We start from the raw sequence: 20,825 nt of genomic DNA, 5'->3' as shown, positions 1-20,825 counted from the left end.
AGGCCCCAAGACCTTAGCACAACTGACTCCATAGTAGAAGTGCTGTTCTGGCTGTAAAATTCAACACGTAGACAACACCATCTGCCAAACTAAAACATAGGCCTAATCCATCAAAGTTCATAGTTGTGGGAAAGTCTCTAAATGTACTAATCGGCTTCCATAATTCTGCTTCTGACTAACTATTCTTGTTAAGTGAAGTATGTCAACCCAGGACATGGCTTTTGTTCTTTTTTTAAAGATTGATTGATTGATTGATTGATTGATTGATTGATTTATTATAGGTACACTATAGCTGTCTTCTTTTTTGTGCGAGATCCAAATACATTTAATACATGTAATAAATACATGGATGTTAAAATAATGTCTCCCCAGGTCCCACCCCTGGGGTCCACACACAGCCCAGAACATTCCCTTAAGACTTCGAGACCCCTATGGAAACTGAACCCTTTGTAGGGAGCTGGGTGGGGCTTGGCACCAATGGAGAAGGTGGGCAGCTGAGACATGGCTACAGAGACATCTATCTCAAGGACCCCAAATACTCTGCCGAGAAAGCTGGGGACATCCTGAGCTTGTGGGGACTAAGAAAAATAAGGCCCATCCTCACCACGGGGCCCCTCAGAGGTTGCTTTAACATTTGGAGGCCCTGGGAACCATTGTCTCCAGAGGACCCTACCTGAGCTTGAGTCCTAGCTTTGAGCCAAAGGCTTACCTGGTGAGAATGTCATTTCCAAGGAGCCTTTGGCTTTCGGGGAAGGATAGCTGGTACTGAAACACTGCCTGAGCATACGTTACAAGTGATCAAGGGACTCTGGACAGTCGCCCCTGATGTGTAAGACCAGGGACCCGTGCTGGGGATGGTTAGGTGGGTGAGTGAATGGGAACGCCTCTGTCCCAGAGAGCGGGGAACATCCAGCCCATCCCGGAACATCCTCTGAGAGTCTTTGGCCACTCTGGGCTCTGTCCTGGAGGGTCCAGCTGGGTGAATGGCTCGTAGTGGGGTCACCCTGGGGCGAGGTGAATAGCTGCCCCTAGGGGTGGATGGCGGGGTCCAGAAAAGAGTCTGGAGCTTGGCAGCATCCTCCATGGCTGTCTGAGACCTCTCCTTGCTGGTGCCCTGTGGCTGGGAGCCAAACAGTGGCTCATCACAGTAGGATGGGGTGTGGCCAATCAACCTGTATTTGTTTTTCTTCCTTAGTGTGAGGTTTGCGGTGCTACCCCTGGAGGAGGGGGACTCACAGTCTCTCTTGGCCACAGAGACCGTCGGCAGTCCTGGGCTCACTCCTCTGGATCTATTACAATTCTGCACCCAGGGTGGGTCAAAGTCTGGTAGAGATGGTGGAGTCCCTGTTGGGCTGCCAAACAGGGTCTCATCCACATGGGATGCCCTGGCCTTGACCGGGTAGCTGCTGGGGCTGCGGTGGTGAAGGTGGAGTGCCTGCATTCTGCCGCTGGGCCAGTTCCACCGGGGTCTTCAGGCTGCCCAGTGGGTTTACTGTGCCAGGCAGATTCAGCCTCCAGTGTCCTTGTAACTCCGGATCCTCCCGTTTCTACTTCCCACGAAGAACTGCACGACCGCCTGGCGTCTGAGGTGCATGGGTTCGAACCCCGTGCTTTGTGCATGTCGCAGGCTAAACAGGACACTCCTGTCTTTTTGTGCAAAGAGCTTTTCAAGCATGGTGCGTTCTAGTCCTCACCAAGCAGTCTCTCAGATTAAACCTGTTTCCCCGATTATAACTCTGGCTCCAAACAACGGAAGTAGCATGCACCAGACAACTTACAACGCTGAAAGTGCAGGCGTCACAGGAACTCCATGCTCGGAGCTTTTCCTACTGGGGCCTCTGGCCAGCAAGCTCCATGTTCACCACAGATGCCCGCCCAGCACAGAATCCGCAGCTGAGCCACGGCGACACCTATAGCTGTCATTGCTGGGAATTGAATTCAGGGTCTCTGGAAGAGCAGTCAGTGCTCTTAACCACTGAGTCATCTCTCCAGCCCATGGGTTTTGTTCTTAAAAGCTCTTCCTGATTCGAGGCCAGGACAGTCAGGGCTACACAGAGAAATTCTTCCTCCTCCTCCAAAGAAGAAAAAAAAAAAAAAAAACCCTCACCTGAGAAAGACTTGAGGTTATGCAGTGATCTCAAACACCCAGTATAGTCACCAGCTCGTTACTAAAGGCTTTCAATTGGCTTAAACCCATGTCAGACCCATGTCAAAGAAGTCTTCTCTGGTGAAAACGCCATACCAAGATGTATTTCACCATGTTCCGCTGCCCAGGCACTCCAAGGCTGTCATCCCTGTGAGCAAATGGGTCTAGTGACTACTCTTGCTCACAGCAGGCCTTCTCCTCACCCACGCACTTCTGGTTTCACAGGCATGCGGGATGCAAGCATTAGAGAGTCACAGAGGTTTCCACCTCAAGTTTGAAGGAAATCCTGAGAGAACAAGCAATGCGTAGCAAGATCAGAATCCCTAGGGCAGTTCTTGAGGGAACAGTGAGTGCAGCTCTGAGTGATGAAGTAGACCCGCCAGGACACTGGATACGCCAGGAATGTAAAATGTCTGTTGAGGCGGGCTGGAGAGGTGGCTCAGTGGTTAAGAGCACTGACTGCTCTTCCAGAGGTCCTGAGTTCAAATCCCACCAACCACATGGTGGCTCACAACCATCTGTAATATACATTAAATAAATAAATACTTAAAAAAATTTTTTAAAATGTCTGCTGAAGGAAGCCACAGACAATGATTACAGCCAGCCCAGAAGAAAGTCCTTATAAGCTACAATTGGTCATAGGGGCGGGACTGCTCAGCTCTCTGAAGCTCACATCATGCCAGTGTGCTCCTAGATTCAGGACACAAAGCTGAGGGCTCCACTGGGTTTTAGGCTTTGGACTTTGGGCTTGTTTTGCCCCCATCCTTCCTTTTTACACCTCTGCTCCTTTTTACAAGCATATTTAATTCACTTTATTTTTCTTATATTAAAAACCTTTATATGAGCTGGCCACAGTGGTGCATGTCTTTAATCCCAGCACTTGGAAGGCAGAGGTAGATACATCTCTGAGTTCGAGGCCAGCTTGATCTACAGAGTGAGCTCCACCAGGGAAGCTAGAGCTCTATAATGAGAACCTGTCTCAAAAACAAACAAAAACAAAACAAAGTGGTAGCCACAGCAGCAGCCTAGGTTCTCTGAATGGCAGACTCGTTGATGTGGGTTTGCACAAGACAGTGAACTTCTGATAAGGAGACATTATGAACCAATTTTCTGTCCAGAAGTTGGGAGTCAAGTAGCTGTATGTCTTGAAGATAGAGTCACAGATGTCTGCCTTGGCAAAGCTGCCCAGGGTGGTATTGTGGCCCCTGGCTGCTGTGTGGCAGTCAGCAATACCATCCTTCAGCATCAGTAGCTTCCTGGGCACAGGAGAAGAGACAATGCCAGTGCCTCTGGGGGCAGGGATGAGATGCACCAGCACAGAGCTACAGCGGCCTGTCACCTTGCATGGCACAGCGTGGGGCTTGCCAATCTCGTCCCCCTAGTAGCCTCTCCGCACGGGACAATCGAAAGCTTTGCCAGGATGGTGGCCCCTCCCATGGCAGTGGCTACCTCCTTGGGGCACTTAACACTGAGACCAACATGACTGTTGTAGTCCCCAATAGCGACGAAAGCCTTGAACCTGGTCCGCTGGGCAGTCAAGTCTGCTACTTCATTGACATGATCTTCTGAATCATACCCTTTAGGGATACTCCTTGGAAAAAGTCAATAATCTCAGACTCATTATTGGACAAGGAGAACAGGTACATCTCCTCCAGGGACTTGATCTTTTTGTCCTTGACCAGGTGGCACAGCCTGATGATGAGGATCCATTTCTTGCCTTCAGATTTACCTCTAGGAGCCTAGTGGCCTCTAGCATGATGGAGGCACCTAAGACCATAGCTAAATCCACTGGAAATATCAGCTTTTCTTCCAAATAGTATAGGAGCTCACATCTAAGAGTTTGACTTGAGTCTCAGAGGAACTTTGGACTTGAACTTCTAAACAGGGTGAGAGTTGTGACTTATGAAACTTTGGGCAATTTAGGAAATGGTCTAAATGCATCTTGTCTTATGAGATGAATGGACATCAGCCTTTGAGGGTCCAGGGTGGCTCTGATATAATCAGTGGAATAATCAATCCATGAATATAGTCATAATTCGATGGCATTATTAGAAGGCGATAGAAGGCTTAAGAAGAGAGGCCCAGCCAGAGGAAGTAGGTCCCTTTCTGTCTGCTTCCTGGCCACCATGAGATAGGCAGCTGTGCTCCTCATATGTTTCTGTACTATAAAGCTATGCCTTGCTTTGGACCCAAAAGTACTGGAACAAGCCAACCATGGATTTCTGCAACCTTGAGCCAAATAAACCTGTTCTCCTTTTAGAGTGTCGGCCATACTGACAAACAGTGATTACCACAGAGCCTTTGTCAGACCCCTGTTGGTGAGCCTTAGGACTTCAGAACATTCCTTCCACCAGATATGGGTAACTACTTTCCTCTTGATAAGCAGCTTTTCCCCACTCAAAAGTGATGGCTGAACGCAGGGCCTTACATATGCTCAGTAAAACACTGGAACTATAACCCCAGCCCTCTTTTTACTTGTTATTTGAGTTAGAGTCTCACGAAGTGTCCTAGGCGTGCTTTGTACTTTTTCAGTAGCAACAGGAAGGCCTGAACTTGTAATCCTCCTGATTCTGATTCCCAGATTGCTGGAAGTAAAGTGCCATGCCCCCAAGCCTGGCTCATAAACAGCTTTATCATTGTTTGTTGGGTTTTTTTGTTTTGTTTTGTTTTGTTTTGTTTTTGTTTTTTGCTTGCTTGCTTGGTTTTGGTGTTTGGTTGGTTGGTTTTGGTCAGTCTCAACCCAACCTAGCCTAAAACCTATTTTGAAGCCCAGGCTTGAAAAAGCAACAGTTTTTTTTACTTCATCCTCCCAAATATTGAGATTAAATCAGTATGCTCAGCAATGAACAGGTTAAAAACGCTATTTAGATCGTACTAGAGACCCTAACGCTGAGCCAGTGGTCATTGAGGTAACCTGTAACTTAAGCTGCCCATCATAAACTCATGCTATCTGGCCCATTTGACTGTAACTATGCATACACAAAAGCCTTCCATTGTCAAAAGGCACCAGTACACCCACAATCAGGTGAGTTTCCCCCCTTTGGTTTATTCTCTACAGAAATGCCTTCAGAGACACACTTAAAGGAGTTCCTCATCATCTCCTAAATGAGATGGGGGTTCTGAACCCATTTGAGTTGACAATGATTAACCACAAGTCTATATTTTGGCAACTTGGCACAATTTGATATCATTTTAAAGCATATCCCTCTACCCAGCCCACCCCCAAAAGTTTATGTCCATCTCCAGTGCAAAATGTATTTATTATATCTCCGTGGATTCCCACAGTTTTAAACGTTGTTCAAAGACCAAATTCAAGGCAGGTGGGGTGTCTCATGCCTGTAATTCCTGCATATGGGAGACTAAGACAGGACAATTACTGTGAGTCCAAGGCTATCATGGGCTACACAGTGAGTTTCTGGTCAGTCTGAGCTACACAAAGAGAACTTCTATTTTTATTTTTTTTTTCTAGACCAAGTCTTTACTTTTACTTTAAATTTCACTTTAAAAAGCTGCATATTTATTTTACTTTCTAACTCTGTGCTTGTGCCTTCAACTCTTTCACAATGATTTTCTGCTCCCCAATAAGGAAAGCCCGCTTGATCCTGTCATGAACACACAGCACACACAGAACCACCATAGGCCCTGCTAACGTGTTTCTTTGTCTTAGACAATCTCGTAAGGACTTTGGGTCTCACAGCACGAACCCCTCGAAGTCTACCTAGGTACACACCGCATGCAGATTTAGGTGCTTTCCCACCCTTCTTGGTGTAAAGGTAAACAATCCTGTTGCCAGGATTCGAGACAGCCTAGTTTTGTTAGAGGTTGTAGGAAACGCTGGACCATCCCGAGTGCCTCTAAACACCATCCCCGGGAAAAGCAAGGCCTTCTATTGAAAAAAAAAAAACTTAAAAATCCTCTGAAGAGAGACCTGCAGCCCACCACGCCTCACTGCTCAGGCAGGGAAAGATGCTGAGAGACCTGCCCTCTGCCACAGAGCACAGACCGGCTGTAGACAGACATACAGGAATAGTGTGAGAGGAGGAAGATATCCACAGACCTACCCGCTGCCATGTGACACCTTGGCTCTAGATACCTAATGGTCAGCTTGGCCCACAGCACACAGTATGGACAGAGGAGGTCACCCAGAAGCTCGCCAGCCATGTAGCCTGACTACACTGGGAGCCACTGCAATGTGCAAGGATGTGGTAGACAGATGGGAGAGAAAGAGAAGTGAATCCGTTTGAGCACCGTGAAGGGAAATGGAACTGAGATGTGAGGGAGGAGAGGAGCAGCCTGCTGTGAGTAGCCAGCCCCACTACCTGAGGTCATGGTGAAGTAAGTCTCAGCCCAAGCCGCTGCAGCGGCAGATGTTCATGTCCATATTACCACTGGAGACCATGGGGATGCCCCTGGTCTGGGCATCTGTCTGGGACCACGTAGATGTCCAAGGGCTATGCAGAAATGGTCCTGAGCCTCAGTGGTGCTGCTAGCTCCACCTCCCACTGGTGGCAGCACTCAGGAGAGCTGGCCCTGTACCTGACCCAAGAAACACAGTGGAGCTAGCCCTGGTACCGTGGGCACATACAAGCCACCCCTGAGGACATAACTCTGAGGTGACACAAGCACAGAGGTGATGTCCTACCCCCCACCTGACTCCCCACCTCGACCCTCACCACCTCTGGCAGTTGACAATCACAGTCGGGGACAGCTGGCCCCAGGGTCATGAAAGCAGTAAAACCGGCCCTGCCCCTTCACAGACTGTAGCACTCAGGAGAGCAGGCCCTGTACCTCTCTTGGGCAACACAGTGGAGGTGGCTTTGATGGTGAAGGCCCAGATGGGTGAAGCCCAAGAGTTTGAGAGTAGAGAGAGCTGCTAGCCTAGCCCTTCACAGGCTGCAGCACTTGGGAATGTGGGCCCCGTGCCTCAACTGGGCAACACAGTGGAGCTGGTTCTGGAGGTGTGGTTGCAGGAAAGATGACCTGAGGGCATGACAATGGGAGAGCTGACCCTGCCTCCTGCTGAGGGTGACATAGGCAGAACAGTGATGGAGTTTGCCCTGATGGTGTGGAGAAGGGAGAGCCAGCTGACTGAGCAGCTCAGCTATCACCCAGGCCCAGATCCGAGGAGCTTTGGGTTGCCCCATCTCAGCACTGACATCATTTGTTGCCCACGCTCGTCCCAATATAGAGCAGCGTGTCACGGTCAGCTCTCCCACACTCAAACCCTCAGGGCCGGTTCACCTGGGCTACAGCACCAGGGATCTTGAACCAGACCAATGACTCATTGCAATGAACATTTGCAAGTGAAGATGTGTGGACAGAGGGGTTTATTGAGGGACACGCTGACATACGAACACATGACAAATGTTTTGTATGTTTTGTTTTGGGGTGTGTGTGTTATTTATTGGGGGCATGGTGGCAAGGGCAGAGAGTGAGTACAGGGGAATGGTGAGATTAGTAGGATTGGGGTGCATAATGTGAAACTCAAAACGAATCAATAAAGTTTTCTTAAATCCTCTGAAATGAATGAGGGCTCAGAGACTGAACTACCAACCAGAGAGTATGCAGAGATTAGACCTAAGCCCCCACTACACATTTGTAGCAGATGTGCAGCTTGGACTTCATGTCAGTCCCCTAACAATTGGGTTGAGGGTTGTCTTAGTCTCTGTTGACTGCCATTGGATCCCCTTGCCCTCCCTGGGCTGCCTAGTTGGGCCTCAGTGGGAGGGATGTCTAGTCTTGCTAGGACTAGATTTCCTACAGTGAGGTGGTACCCAAAGGAGGCTTCCTCTTCTCTGAGGAGAAGGGGAGAAGGTAATGGGGAAAGGGATTTGTAAGGGTAGAGATGGGAAGAGAGGAGAGAGGGAGGCTGTGATCAGGATGTAAAGTGAATAAAATAAATAAATTATTGAAAAAATTCCTCCGAAGAGCAAGGTAGCATTAGCTGTGTCAAAATAAAAATTAAGAAGTTACATATTCCTGCCAGGTGTGAGGCCCAAGCCTTTCCTGCCAGGAGCGAGGCCCAGGCCTTTCCTATCAGGTGGGAGGCCCAGGCCTTTCCTGCTGGATGTGAGGACCAAACCTTTACTCCCAGCACTCAGATGGCAGAGACAGGCAGGCCCCTGAGTTTGAGGTCAGCCTGGTCTATCGAGGAAGATCCAGAACAGCCAAAGCTATATAGAGAACCTGGTCTTGAAAACCAAAACAACAAACAAGAACAAAGTTACATATTCCCTTGGACCAAGCATGGTGCCCCATGCCTTTAATCCTAGCACTTAAAAGGCAGAAGTTCTATGATAGCCAGAGCTACATAGTGAGACCTTGTCTGAACAAAACAAAGAAACAAAAACAAAGCATCAAAAAAGCTATATATTACCAAGATCAAAAAGCACAGAGTAAAACTTCTCATTCCAAGGGGGGAGAATTGGAACATAGAAAGGAGAGGGCATAAGAAGGTGGAGCTAGGGGTTGGGGATTTAGCTCAGTGGTAGAGCGCTTGCCTAACAAGCACAAGGCCCTGGGTTCAGTCCCCAGCTCCGGAAAAAAAAGAAAAGAAGGTGGAGCTAAAGCAGGTAACAGATTCACCACGGGAAATATAAAAGCCTGTAGTTTGTCACTGGGGATCTTTATTGTGTTAAACGGGTTCCTTCTATTTCTAATATCTTCTGGGTTTTTATCGTTAAGGATGTTAGGTTTTATCAAAAACCTATTGTGCATCTATTAAAATGATCGTGTGATACCTATCTCCGAGTCTACTTACGTATCATGTGCATTGATTTGAGTCTCCTGAAGCATCTACGTTTCTAAAATAAGGATAGCTTGGTCATGGCAAAAGGTCTTTTCAACGTGTTGTGAATCAGTTCCCATGGGTTTGTTTGTTTGTTTTGCTTTGTATTGCTTTGTTGAGAATTTTTGTATCTACATTCATCAGGGAGATAGGTGTATAATATTCTTTTCATTGTTTACCTGTTTCTGTGTGTAATACAGAATAAAAAGAATTGGTTAGCATTCATTCCTTTTCTATCTTATGAAAAGTTTGAAAATATTATGTTAGTTCTTTAAAGGTCTGACCAAAATTAGTAGTGAATACATCTGGATTCAAACTTTTTTTGTTGAGAAATTTTTTTAATTATTATTACCTAATCTTATTGTTTGTGATAAATTGGTTTGAATTGCTTATCTCATCTTGGTTTAATTTTGATAGGTCATATGCATCTACAAATTCATCCTTTTTTTAATTCAGTGGAATTAATTATAGGGTACGTCCTAATGAACTTCTGAATTTTGTGGGTATCTATTGTAAGGTCTCTCTGTTTCATCGATAATTTTATTTCTTTTTTTTTTTTTTTGGTTCTTTTTTTTGGAGCTGGGGACCGAACCCAGGGCCTTGCGCTTCTTAGGTAAGCGCTCTACCACTGAGCTAAATCCCCAGCCCCGATAATTTTATTTCTTTAAGTTGTCATCATCATTGTCCTCCCCCCACCTCCTCCTCTTCCACCACCAGCACCACCACCTCCTTCTCTTCTGTCTTTAGACAATACTATGCAACCCCGGCGGGCTTCAATTTACTCTGTAGTCCACAGAGGATTAAAGACATGCATTCCTCTGGTTAGTTTGGACCAGGTTTTGTAGATCTTATTTACCACTTCAAAGAAACAACTTTGTTTCAATTCTTTGTATTATTTTAAATTCCTATTTCATTGATTGGTGTCATTAACTTTTTCCCATGTACTGTTTGGATTTGCCTTGTTCTACTTTTCCCAAGGGTCTAAGCAACATCACTAATAATGTATTTGAGATCTCTATGCTTGAATGTGTGAATTCACATGCACGTGTGTGCGTGCATGCGTGCATGCCTCTGTGTGTGTGTGTGTGTGTGTGTGTGTGTGTGTGTGTGTGTGTGTGTGTGTTAGGGGTGGGGAGCTAGCTGGCTCGTGAATTTTGGGGTGATTCTCCTTCCTGCACCTCCCAGCCTCCCATCTCACCATAGGAGTGCCTTCACAGAGCTGAAGGGGTTTGCAACCCCATAGGAAGAATAACAATATCAACCAACCAGACCACAACAGAGCTCCCAGGGACTAAACCACCAACCACTGAGTACACATGGAGGGACCCATGGCTCCAGCTGCATATGTAGCAGAGGACGGCACTGTCTGGCATCAATAGGAGGAGAAGCCCTTGGTCCTGTGAAGGCTTGTTTCCCCAGTACAGGGGAATGTCAGGGCGGGGAGGTGGGAGTGGGTGGGTGAGAAGGGGAGCACCCTCATAGAAGCAGGGGGAGGGGGATAGGAGAGGGTGTAACCGGGAAAGAGGATAACACTTGAAGTGTAAATACACAAATTATCCAATAAAAATGCAAAAAAATAGATAAATAAAAAATATTTTTTTTAAAAAAGGAGTGCCTTCACATCTGGCTTTTGCCCCCTGTGTGGGTAGATTATTAGAAAAAGAAAAGCAAAACAACAAACACCCACCTTTGCCAGCACATTTACTTTTGTGTTCATCATTTTTCCATAACAGTAGAACTTATAAAAAACATCAGGGATGGATACGCTATCTTTACAGTGCCATTGTACTGGCTGGTTTTGTGTGTCAACTTGACACAAGCTAAAGTGAGAGAGGAAGGAGCTTCAGTTGATAAAATGCCTCCATGAGATCCAGCTTTATGGCATTTTCTCAATTAGTGATCCATAAGGGAGGGCTCAGTCCCTATGGATGTTACCATCCCTGGTGATCCTCTGTTCTATAAGAAAGAAGTCTGAGCAAGCCACAAGGAGTAAGCCAGTAAGCAGCTCCCCTCCATGGCCTCTGCATCAGCTCCTGCCTCCAGGTTCCTGCCCTGCGTGAGTTCCTGTCCTGAGTAAGTCAAATAAACCCATTCCTTCCCAACTTGTCTTTTGGTCATGGTGTTTTGTCACAGTAACCCTCACCAAGACACCAACCCATGTACAGAGATAGGAATGAATCCATCAAACAACAACAACAACAAAAAAAAAAAAAACAATAGAAGAATAGATTTTGGTTACAGCAATACTGGATTCCAGCATAGATCTGCTACAGTGCAGTGGTCATATGGAAGTTCACTATAGGATATTCTGAACAAAAGTCCCAAGAAAAACCATGTGTTGATTGCACACTAGACGAGCCAATGGAAGCAGCATGCTAACTGGACACTGAGCGTTGCTGTGAGGCTTTTCTGACAGCAACTCTAAAAGAGAATACTTGGCTCATGGGTGACCCGAAGCCCTCACTGCCTGTCTTGGTCTTTTTCTCATTTATCAGGACAGAACCAATCCCCAGTTTTTTCAACTCTTCCACTGAGTCTTTATTCTGGTGCATCTTCAAAAAGATGTCTCTGTGTTCCACAAATTTGCCACTGGGTGCTCGCAGCCTTTGCCGTGCTGCTTCTGCTCTCTTACACCAGCGCCGCCTCTCGCTTGCCACGTTCCAGCTGAAGAAGGGGAGTAAAGTAAGGAGGTGCCCATACCATGGCTCCTACAAAGCAGACTGCCCGCAAATTCACTGGTGGTAAAGCACCCAGGAAACAGCTAACTACAAAAGCTGCTCGCAAGAGTGCGCCCTCTACTGGAGGGGTGAAGAAATCTCATTGATACAGGCCTGGTGCTGTGGCACTCGTGAAATCAGACGCTACCAGAAGTCCACTGGGGGGGGGGGGGAGCTCTTGCTCTTGCTCTTGTTTCCTCTTGCTCTCTTTTGCCCCTTTGTCCCTTCTCTCCCCATTCCCTCCCCCCACTATCCACGTGTTCATGGCTGGCCTCTTCTCTCTCTCTCTCTCTCTCTCTCTCTCTCTCTCTCTCTCTCTCTCTCTCTCTCTCTCTCTGCCCTATTACCTTCTCTCTTTTTTTGGTTCTATTTTTCGGAGCTGGGGACCGAACCCAGGGCCTTGCACTTCCTAGGCAAGCGCTCTGCCACTGAGCCAAATCCCCAACCTCCGCCCTATTACCTTCTTAACTCCTTCATGCTCCGAATAAACTCTATTCTATAGGAAGAAGAAAAAGGAGGAGGAGGAGGAGGAGGAGGAGGAGGAGGAGGAGGAGGAGGAGGAGGAGGAAAAGAAGAAGAAGAAGAAGAAGAAGAAGAAGAAGAAGAAGAAGAAGAAGAAGAAGAAGAAGAAGAAGAAGAAGAAGAAGAAGAAGAAGAAGAAGAAGAAGAAGTCCATTGACCTGACCTTCTAATTCGCACGCTCCCCTTTCAGTGAGTGTCTGGTGCAAGAAATTGCTCAGGACTTGAAAACAGATCTGCACTTACAGAGTGCAGCTACTGGTGCTTCACAGGAGGCAAGTGAGGCCTGTGTGGTTGGCCTTTTTGTAAATTCTTTTTTTTTTTTTTTTTGGTTCCTTTTTTTCTGAGCTGGGGACCGAACCCAGGGCCTTGCGCTTCCTAGGTAAGCGCTCTACCACTGAGCTAAATCCCCAGCCCTGTGGTTGGCCTTTTTGAAGATACCAACCTGTGTGCTATCCATGCCAAACGTGTAACAAATATGCCAAAAAGATATCCAGCTAGCACACCACACACGCGGAGAATGTGCTCAAGAATCCACTATAAGGGGAAACATTTTATTCTCAAAAACATGTTTTCCTCTTCTTCCTGTTATCAGTAGTTCTGAATGTTAGATATTTTTCCATGGGGTCAAAGGTACCTAAGTCTATGATTGAGAGTGGAAACACAGGGGACAGAATCAGGTATTGGCAGTTTCTCCACGTTCATTTGTGTGTCAATTTTTAATATAAATGCTAGATGTAAAGCATTAATACAGGCAAAATGTTTCAGTGAACACATTTCAACAGTTCAACTTTATAACAATTATAAATAAACCTGTTAAAATTTTCTGGACAATGCCAGAATTTGGATTTTTTTTTAAGTAAGTAAATTTCTTATTGGCAGCAAAATGAACAAACAAAAACAAAAAAACAAATTTGCCACTGAAGTAGCCCTTCTGGATGGTAGTCCAGTTGGAGTTGTCTTTAAGGCCTAGCTGCACCTCAGGTTGCCCAGCGCACACTGTAGGCCACATAGACGCCGATACTGCAGCAAGAGGATGTCCACCACTATGCTGCAAAACCAGGACTCAGGGTCTCCTTAAGGAACACCAACCTTGTCTTCTTCTCCAGCCCAAAGCCTGGCACCCAAATTCTGAGTTCTCCGCAGCAGAGTCACCTCAGGTCACCCAGGCTTACCAGGCTAGTCTTTACCTGTTTGGTGAGTCATCTTCCCAGCTACAAACCTCCTCTGGGGTTGCTTTCCTCTCCTTGTGTCCTGTAGGGGTTTTTGTTGTTGTTGTTGTTGTTGTTGTTGTTGTTGTTGTTGTTGTTGTTGTTGTTGTTGTGTTTTCATTTCCACTCTATTCTACAAATTTTAAATTTTCCTTCTAGACTTTCTTCACTGACCCCGTTCATCACTGACTAGCAAGCTATCCAGTCTTCAAGTTTATGTGTCCATAATTTCTCTTGCTGTTCATTCCTAGTTTTATTCCATTGTGGTTGGAGAGCATACAAAACTATTTCAATTGCTCTATAGTTGTTAAAACTTGTTTTGTGTCCTATTATATGAGTATGTATATATGTATGTATGTATGTATGTATGTATGTATGTATGTATGTATTGAAATAAGGTATCACTATGTAGCCCTGGCTGGCTGGAACTTTCAGCAAAGACCAAGCTAGCCTCGAACTCACAGAGCTCTGCCTGCCCCTGCCACCTAAATGCTGGAATTAAAAGCAAGCATTTGCCATAGCACACATGATCTATTTTAGAAAGAGCCTCATGGGCTGCTGAGAAAAATGTATACTCAGCCATGTTTGAATGGAATGTTCTATAGAAATCTGTCAGATCCATTTGGCCTAGGATGTCATTCAATGCAGATAATCCTGTTTATTTTTCTGTCTGGATGGCCAATGTATTGGTAAATATAAAGAACTGAAGTCATGGAACTGAAAAGGATGGCAACCCCATAGGAAGACCAAGAGTGTCAACTAACCCAGAGACTGAGCCACAGACAAAGAGTACACATGGGCTGCTCCGGGGCCCCGGCACATAGATTGCCTTATCTGGCCTCAGTGCGAGAGGATGCACCTAATCCTGTAGTGACTCGATGCCCCAGAGAGGGGGAAGCTAGGGGGCACCCTTTCAGAGGGGAAGGGGAGGGGGAAGAACTCTGTAAGGGAGAACAGGGAGAGGACAACATTTGGGAGGTAAATAAAAATTAATTTTTTAAAGGAAAAAAAGAACTGAAGTCACACTGGGCATGACGACTCTCAGGAAGCGAAGGCAGAGGCAGGTAGGTCTCTGTGAATTCGAGGACAACCTGGTCTATAGTGCTAGTTCTAGGACAGCCAGCGGTACAAAGAGAAACCCTGTCTCCTGTCTCAACCCCACCACCACCACCCCCTAAAATGAGACAGAGAGAGCTGAAGTCACCTACTGTCACTAAGTTGAGGTTACTTTGTATTTGTCTCATGTTGTTTTTGACATTGGGTGAATCTGGGCTTGGTGGGTATATATTTTAAATTGTCATAGCCTATTGATGAATTGTTTTCTTAATCAAGAAAAAGTGACCTTCATCTTATGACTAGTTTTGCTTTGAAATCTATTTTGTCTGGACTGGAGAGATGGCTCAGTGGTTAAGAGCTCCCCACTGCTCTTCCAGAGGTCCTGAGTTCAATTCCCAGCAACCACATGGTGGCTCACAACCATCTATAATCAGGTCTGGTGCCCTCTTCTGGTGTATCTGAAGACAGCTACAGTGTACTTATATATAATAAATGAATAAATAAATCTTTGAAAAAAAAGAAATCTATTTTGTCAAATATTAGAATAGTGACACGTGCTTGTTTCCTACTTCCATTTCTTGACCCTAAGACTGCATCTGTCTTTGACGGTGAAATGCACTTCTTAGAAGCAAGAGATGGGGCTGGAGAGATGGCTCAGCGGTTAAGAGCACCCGACTGCTCTTCCAGAGGTCCTGAGTTCAATTCCCAGCAACCACATGGTGGTTCATAACCATCTGTAATGGAATCTGATACCCTCTTCTGGTGTTTCTGAAGACGGTGACTAATAAGGTGAGAGATGGACCTTGTCTCATTTCATTTTGTGTGTCAGGATGTGTTTCTTACATGTATGTCTGTAGCACCATATGTGTGTGCCTAGCGCCCAAGGAGGTAAAAAGAAGGCACCAGATCCTCTGCAGCTGGGGTTATAGATGATTATCAGTTGCCATAGGGATGCTAGGAAATGAACCCTGTACCCTCTCCAGCCCCAGAATCTTATATTTGTTTGGTTTTATCTATTTATTTTAGTACTGTTTTGTTTCGTTTTGTTTCGTTTTGTTTCGTCGAGACAGGCTTTCTCTATATAGCCCTGGCTATCCTGCAACTGGCTTTGTCTGCTTTGTGACTGCTAAGATTAAAGGGATGTGCCACCAAGCCTGGCTCATCCTTATATTTTCCTTCATTCTTTGTTTGTTTGTTTGTTTGTTTTCTTTCTTTCTCTTGTTTTGTTATTGTTGTTGGTTAGGTTAGGTTAAGTTAGGTTAGGTTTGGTTTGGTTTGGTTTGAGACAAGGTTTCTCTGTATAACCCTTGCTGTCCTGGAACTCACTTTGTAGGCCATGCTGGCCTCGAATTCACAGACCTCTGCCTCTGCGTCTCTCTGCACCCCTGCACCCCTGCCTCGAATTCACAGACCTCTGCCCCTGCGTCTCTCTGCGCCCCTGCGTCTCTCTGCGCCCCTGCGTCTCTCTGCGCCCCTGCGTCTCTCTGCGCCCCTGCGTCTCTCTGCGCCCCTGCGTCTCTCTGCGCCCCTGCGTCTCTCTGCGCCCCTGCGCCCCTGTCTCCGCCTGCACTTCCGCTTCCCCAGTGCTGGGATCAGAGGCATGTTGACACTGCCCTTTATTTTTTCAACTGAAGTAGTTACAATGTTCCAGAGGATTGAGGTTGCAGTAGCAGAATTGAAATGCCATTTTCCTCTGCTACACTGCTGTTAGGGCACCAAACTCAGTGTCTAGTCCTTCCTTAATGTAAAATAATGACCCCCAAGGATAATTACTATAAAAGAATAGGCCTAATACGAATTTACAATAATTGCAAAAACAAAGTTGCCGGGTATAGCGGGACACACCTTCAATCCCAGCACTTGAGAGGCAGAGGGAGGTGGATGAAGGTCTAGAGTCTGCTTTATTGCCGATTGCAGTCTGAACTCTGACAGCACTCCTTAGGATCTCAGAGCCCTCTCACAACCCTGTATGCTCCTCTGTGAAGTCTCTTCACAGATGCTCGACCCATCAGTGGGTTGGATCACAACGCAGGTCCCATCTGTTGGCAGTCCTTCAGGAGTCCTGTGAATGCTGACACCACGTCTAGAGGTGCTTACTGACAACAGGCACTCCACAGTCTGTAGTGTTCCCATGAAGAGAGCCTCACTAAACACTGTTTGGACTCAGAATTCCTTCCCCAACAGTGGAGTGGAATTCTTCTGGTCCCATGTCTATATGTCATCTCATGACATTTGCTCTGAGTTTCCAGAGTGAGGTTGCCTGATGATCTGGGGCTGACAAGCCACTGACTTAGAAAGGGTCTTTGTAAAATGGCATCCTGTGGCTGCTCCAGTCAAATGCCAAGAGAAGAAAATTCTGCCGAGTCTCTCTACCCTCGGCTGCAGCTCTGTACAACTTTTGTCTCCTTTCCCCCCTTTTTATTTATCTTTAAAATGTCTGTTACTGAGAGTCCAGGGCTGATTTTCCAAAGCTCTCTCCTTCTCTCAGTGGGTAGACCTCCCTAGACCACACTGATCCCTACGTGACAGCTCTCCTTTCTTTAGATGGGTTTGCTTTTGTAAGTAACCAGATATTCCTTGAAGTTTCCCATATATTTTCTTCTTCATGCTGCACTTTGTCAGCTGAACCATGCTTTGATGAGGAGAGGTTATTTTGTGGCCACGACTGGGCTTCTGAAGGCCTTCTATACCTGGATGTCTGTGTCCTTTCCAAAGTTTAGGAATTTCCCTGCTATGATGACACCAAAAAGATGGCTTTCTCCATAGCTTTAGTGTTTTTGTTTTTTTATCATGTCCCATGGATCATATATGTTCTGTTCTAATTTTTTTTCTTGAAGTGTCTGAATGTGTCTTCGAGCCCTGATATTCTTTCTTTTGCATATCTAGTCTACTAGATATAGGGCTTGCAAGTCAGTTTCTTATTTGATTTATTGAGCTTTACATTTTGAAGATTTACTTCCTTTTTTCAGAACCTTTATCCATATATTGAATTCTTCTTTCATATCCTATATTGTCTCCCTTAATTCGTTCAGCTGTTTATTTTCTTCTGTTTTCCTTTTTATTTACTTATTAGTGTGTATATGTGCGTGTGACACACACACACACACTGAGAGAGAGAGAGAGAGAGGGAGAGAGAGAGAGAGAGAGAGAGAGAGAGAGAGAGAGAGAGAGAATATGCATGTAGAAGTCAGAGGCTGACTTTGAGGAGTCAGTAGTTCTCTCCTTCTGGGGATGCCAGGACTGAATTCAGATTGTCAGACTTGAGCAATAAGTGCCATCGCTGCTTTACCTCACTTTGTTGTGACCTTATCTGCTTTCAGCACTAGGGTAATTCTGCTTTTCTAAGTATAGAATAATTCTCTCTTTCAGATCTTTGCAATAATTTCAGAAGTGTTCGTTCTTCAAACATTTGTTAGAATTCAGAAGCGAGCCTTTCCTAGGCTTCTCTTTTTTGAGAGAATTTTTTTTTCTTTTCTTTTTTTCGGAGCTGGGGACCGAACCCAGGGCCTTGCGCTTGCTAGGCAAGCGCTCTACCACTGAGCCAAATCCCCAACCCCTTGAGAGAATTTTTAAATACAAATTCAATTCATTTGTCATTGTTCTGTTTAAGGCTCTCCCACCCCCATCGCTTCCAAAATTGGGGGAAATTTCTGCCATCATCTTATTTCCTAGAACAGGATTGAATATGCTCCATCCATTTATGGTCAGTGTACAGTCCCTTTTGTCCATTATGTAGGTAATGGTTTTCTGAATGTACTTATATTTGTGGACACATGTTCATTCATGTCTGTGCATTGAAAGTTTGGGTTCCATTTAAAAAATATTTGTGATGTGGCTTTGTTTCTTACTTTCCTTCCACAGAGTCTAAGCAAGCCTCGAGGTGCTCTTTAAGCCTCTGGTCATTGCTATTCTTTCCTCACTAGATGGCAACCTAAACTCAATTTTGCTGTGAGTCACTGTCCAAGGCAAACTCGGAAGTTTGGTCCAAGGGTGTGCCTCACTCTGCTGAGTAAGAATTCAACCCCTAGGCAATCTCTTGCACCAAACATACCTGTCCTTCCTCAGAAAGGACAATAACTCTCTTTATACTGTACTACCTGGCTTTCGGGAAGAAAGAAGTCCCAAAAAGATTTTGGTGGATCATATGAAAAGCCTGCAGCCAAGCTGGAGAGATGGTTCAGTGGCTAAAAGCACTTGTTCAATTCTTGGTGCTCACACAATAGCTCATACCCATCTGTAACTCCAGTTAAAGTGGACTCAGTGCTCTGTTATAGTTTCTTTGGGCACCAGGTACACATGTGTACAAACACATATCCAGACCAAAAAAAAAAAAAAAAAAAAAAAAACATACACAAAAAAATCAGTGAGACCTGTCGCCCACCAAAAAAAAAAAAAAAAAAGGCAAGGTTATAATACACCTTAGTCACAAAAATTATAGAATTATAGCCAGGAATGATGGCACACACCTTTAGTACTCTTTAATGGCACTTGGGAAGCAGAGGCAGCTGGATCTGTGAGTTTGAGGCCACAGCGCCAGCCTGGTCTATATAAGGGAGTTCAGGACAGCCAGGGCTCTGTTACACAGAGAAATCCTGTCTCAAAACAAAACAAAAGCCAGGACTAGCATGGAGACAAGACCAAGGCCCCTGGCTCCTGCTAATATGTCTGTGGCCTGATGATTCTACATTTGGCCAGTGACTGTATGGAGCAAGTCCATCCCACCAGGGCTAAGAATCCTTTCCTGACAACAGGGTAAGATACAGAGGTTCTATTCACAGACACCAACACAGAATATTGGAGGCCAGTCTCTGTCTTGAGGCTTCATTATGACCTGTATTTACTCCTTCCCCAACTCGTGCTAATCATTACAGAGCTGTCTGTATGCTATGGGAGTGGGGAGTGGGATTAGGGAAGGATAGTTTCTTGGCTCTGAGGCTGACAGAGTTGATATCATCTGAAAATTTACATCCACGGGGGCTAGAGAGATGGCTCAGTGGTTAAGAGCAACGACTGCTCTTCCAGCGACTGCTCTTCCAGAGATCCTGAGTTCAATTCCCAGCAACCACATGGTGGCTCACAACCATCTGTAAAGAGATCCGATGCCCTCTTCTGGAGTATCTGAAGACAGCTACAGTGCACTTATATATAATAATAAATGAGTAAATCTTTAAAAAAAATTTACATCCACAAAGACCAGTACAGCCCTGAGACAGACACCTGGGTCATGCTACAACCAATGAGTCTAGAAATATAACCAGTTGGGGTTTCAGAGTCTTCTAGGAGTATGGCAGTAGCAATCCCACCAGTGACCACATGTCTAGAGTCAGAGACCATGAGATGCTGCTCTGTAATAGACATTGCTGAAGTGAGTCCATAGATTTCCCTTCCACCTATCACAACTACTTGGTTCTCAATCCTGAATTGCTCATAGTTGATGAAGGGAAATCTTAGTCGGTGCAACTGTGACATAGCTATTTTTTTTTCAATTTTTTTCTTATGATAGTGTTAAAACCAATATTATAATCTCCCAGTTGCCTCAGGTCTTCAGATAGTATTGTTATGCTTTAAAAAGTTATTTAAATTGGTGTTTTTGTGAGGAGCCTCACACTGGAAATTTTTATTCTAATATCTTGTTCTACCTTTTAAGAAAAAAAAAACTTTTCAACAATAATTATATTCAAGATGTCTGTCTGTCTCGGAAAGGCTATGTGTGTCTGATCCTGTGCCTGGGCTGCATGAATTTACAACACATCTCTCAGGGAGCCTGGAGTTCACTGATTCAGAGAGGTTGGCTGGCCAGGATTTCTCTTGTCTCTATCATCGCAGCACTGGGATTACAGGACACACCACCTCACCCAGATTTCTTTTGTTTTGTTTGATTTTTTTCAAGATAAAGTTTCTCTGTGTAGCCCTAGCTGTCACCTGGCTTTTTAAATAAATGATGAGGACTGAACTCGGGTCCCTGTGCTTATGTGGCAAACACTTTACAGATGAAGCCATCTCCCTAGCCCAATTATGCTTTTATTGTCTACTTAGGCCTATGAAAAAAGCTCACTGATAGGACGCATGCTAAACCTATAAAAGGCCTTGAATTTAATTCTCAGCACCATAAACTAAAATTATACATCCACTGGAAAGTTCCCCAGTAGTGGTGAATACAATCATGGCTGCCCAACATGCAGAAGATAAACAAAGGATGTGGGTTCAACCCAAAACAAGTCACTTAAGCATAGGGAACACTGCATGGTATGTAATACTATGCACTGTATGACGAGCAAGTGCTCTGCTGATGCCCTACGCACGCCACCCTCAGTCTTTGGGGTTTTATGTTTTCTTTTCTTTTGTTGTTGTTGTTGTTGTTGTTTTGTTTTGTTTTTGTTTTTGAGACA

General features: G+C 45.3%; 2 pseudogenes; both read right to left on the bottom strand.

Annotated features, from left to right (window-relative positions):
• Positions 1 to 721: 721 nt before the first annotated feature.
• Positions 722 to 1,475, bottom strand: Rita1l1 (RBPJ interacting and tubulin associated 1 like 1; annotated as a pseudogene).
• A 1,624-nt stretch (positions 1,476 to 3,099) lies between these two features.
• On the bottom strand, positions 3,100 to 12,127 carry LOC108349133 (40S ribosomal protein S2 pseudogene; annotated as a pseudogene).
• Between the last annotated feature and the right edge of the window lie 8,698 nt (positions 12,128 to 20,825).

Source organism: Rattus norvegicus, chromosome X, assembly GCF_021556685.1.
Source record: "Rattus norvegicus strain SHRSP/BbbUtx chromosome X, alternate assembly SHRSP_T2T, whole genome shotgun sequence".
Taxonomy (NCBI): domain Eukaryota; kingdom Metazoa; phylum Chordata; class Mammalia; order Rodentia; family Muridae; genus Rattus; species Rattus norvegicus.
The sequence above is the reverse complement of the archived record's forward strand: the minus strand, read 5'-3'. Positions and strand labels throughout refer to the sequence as shown.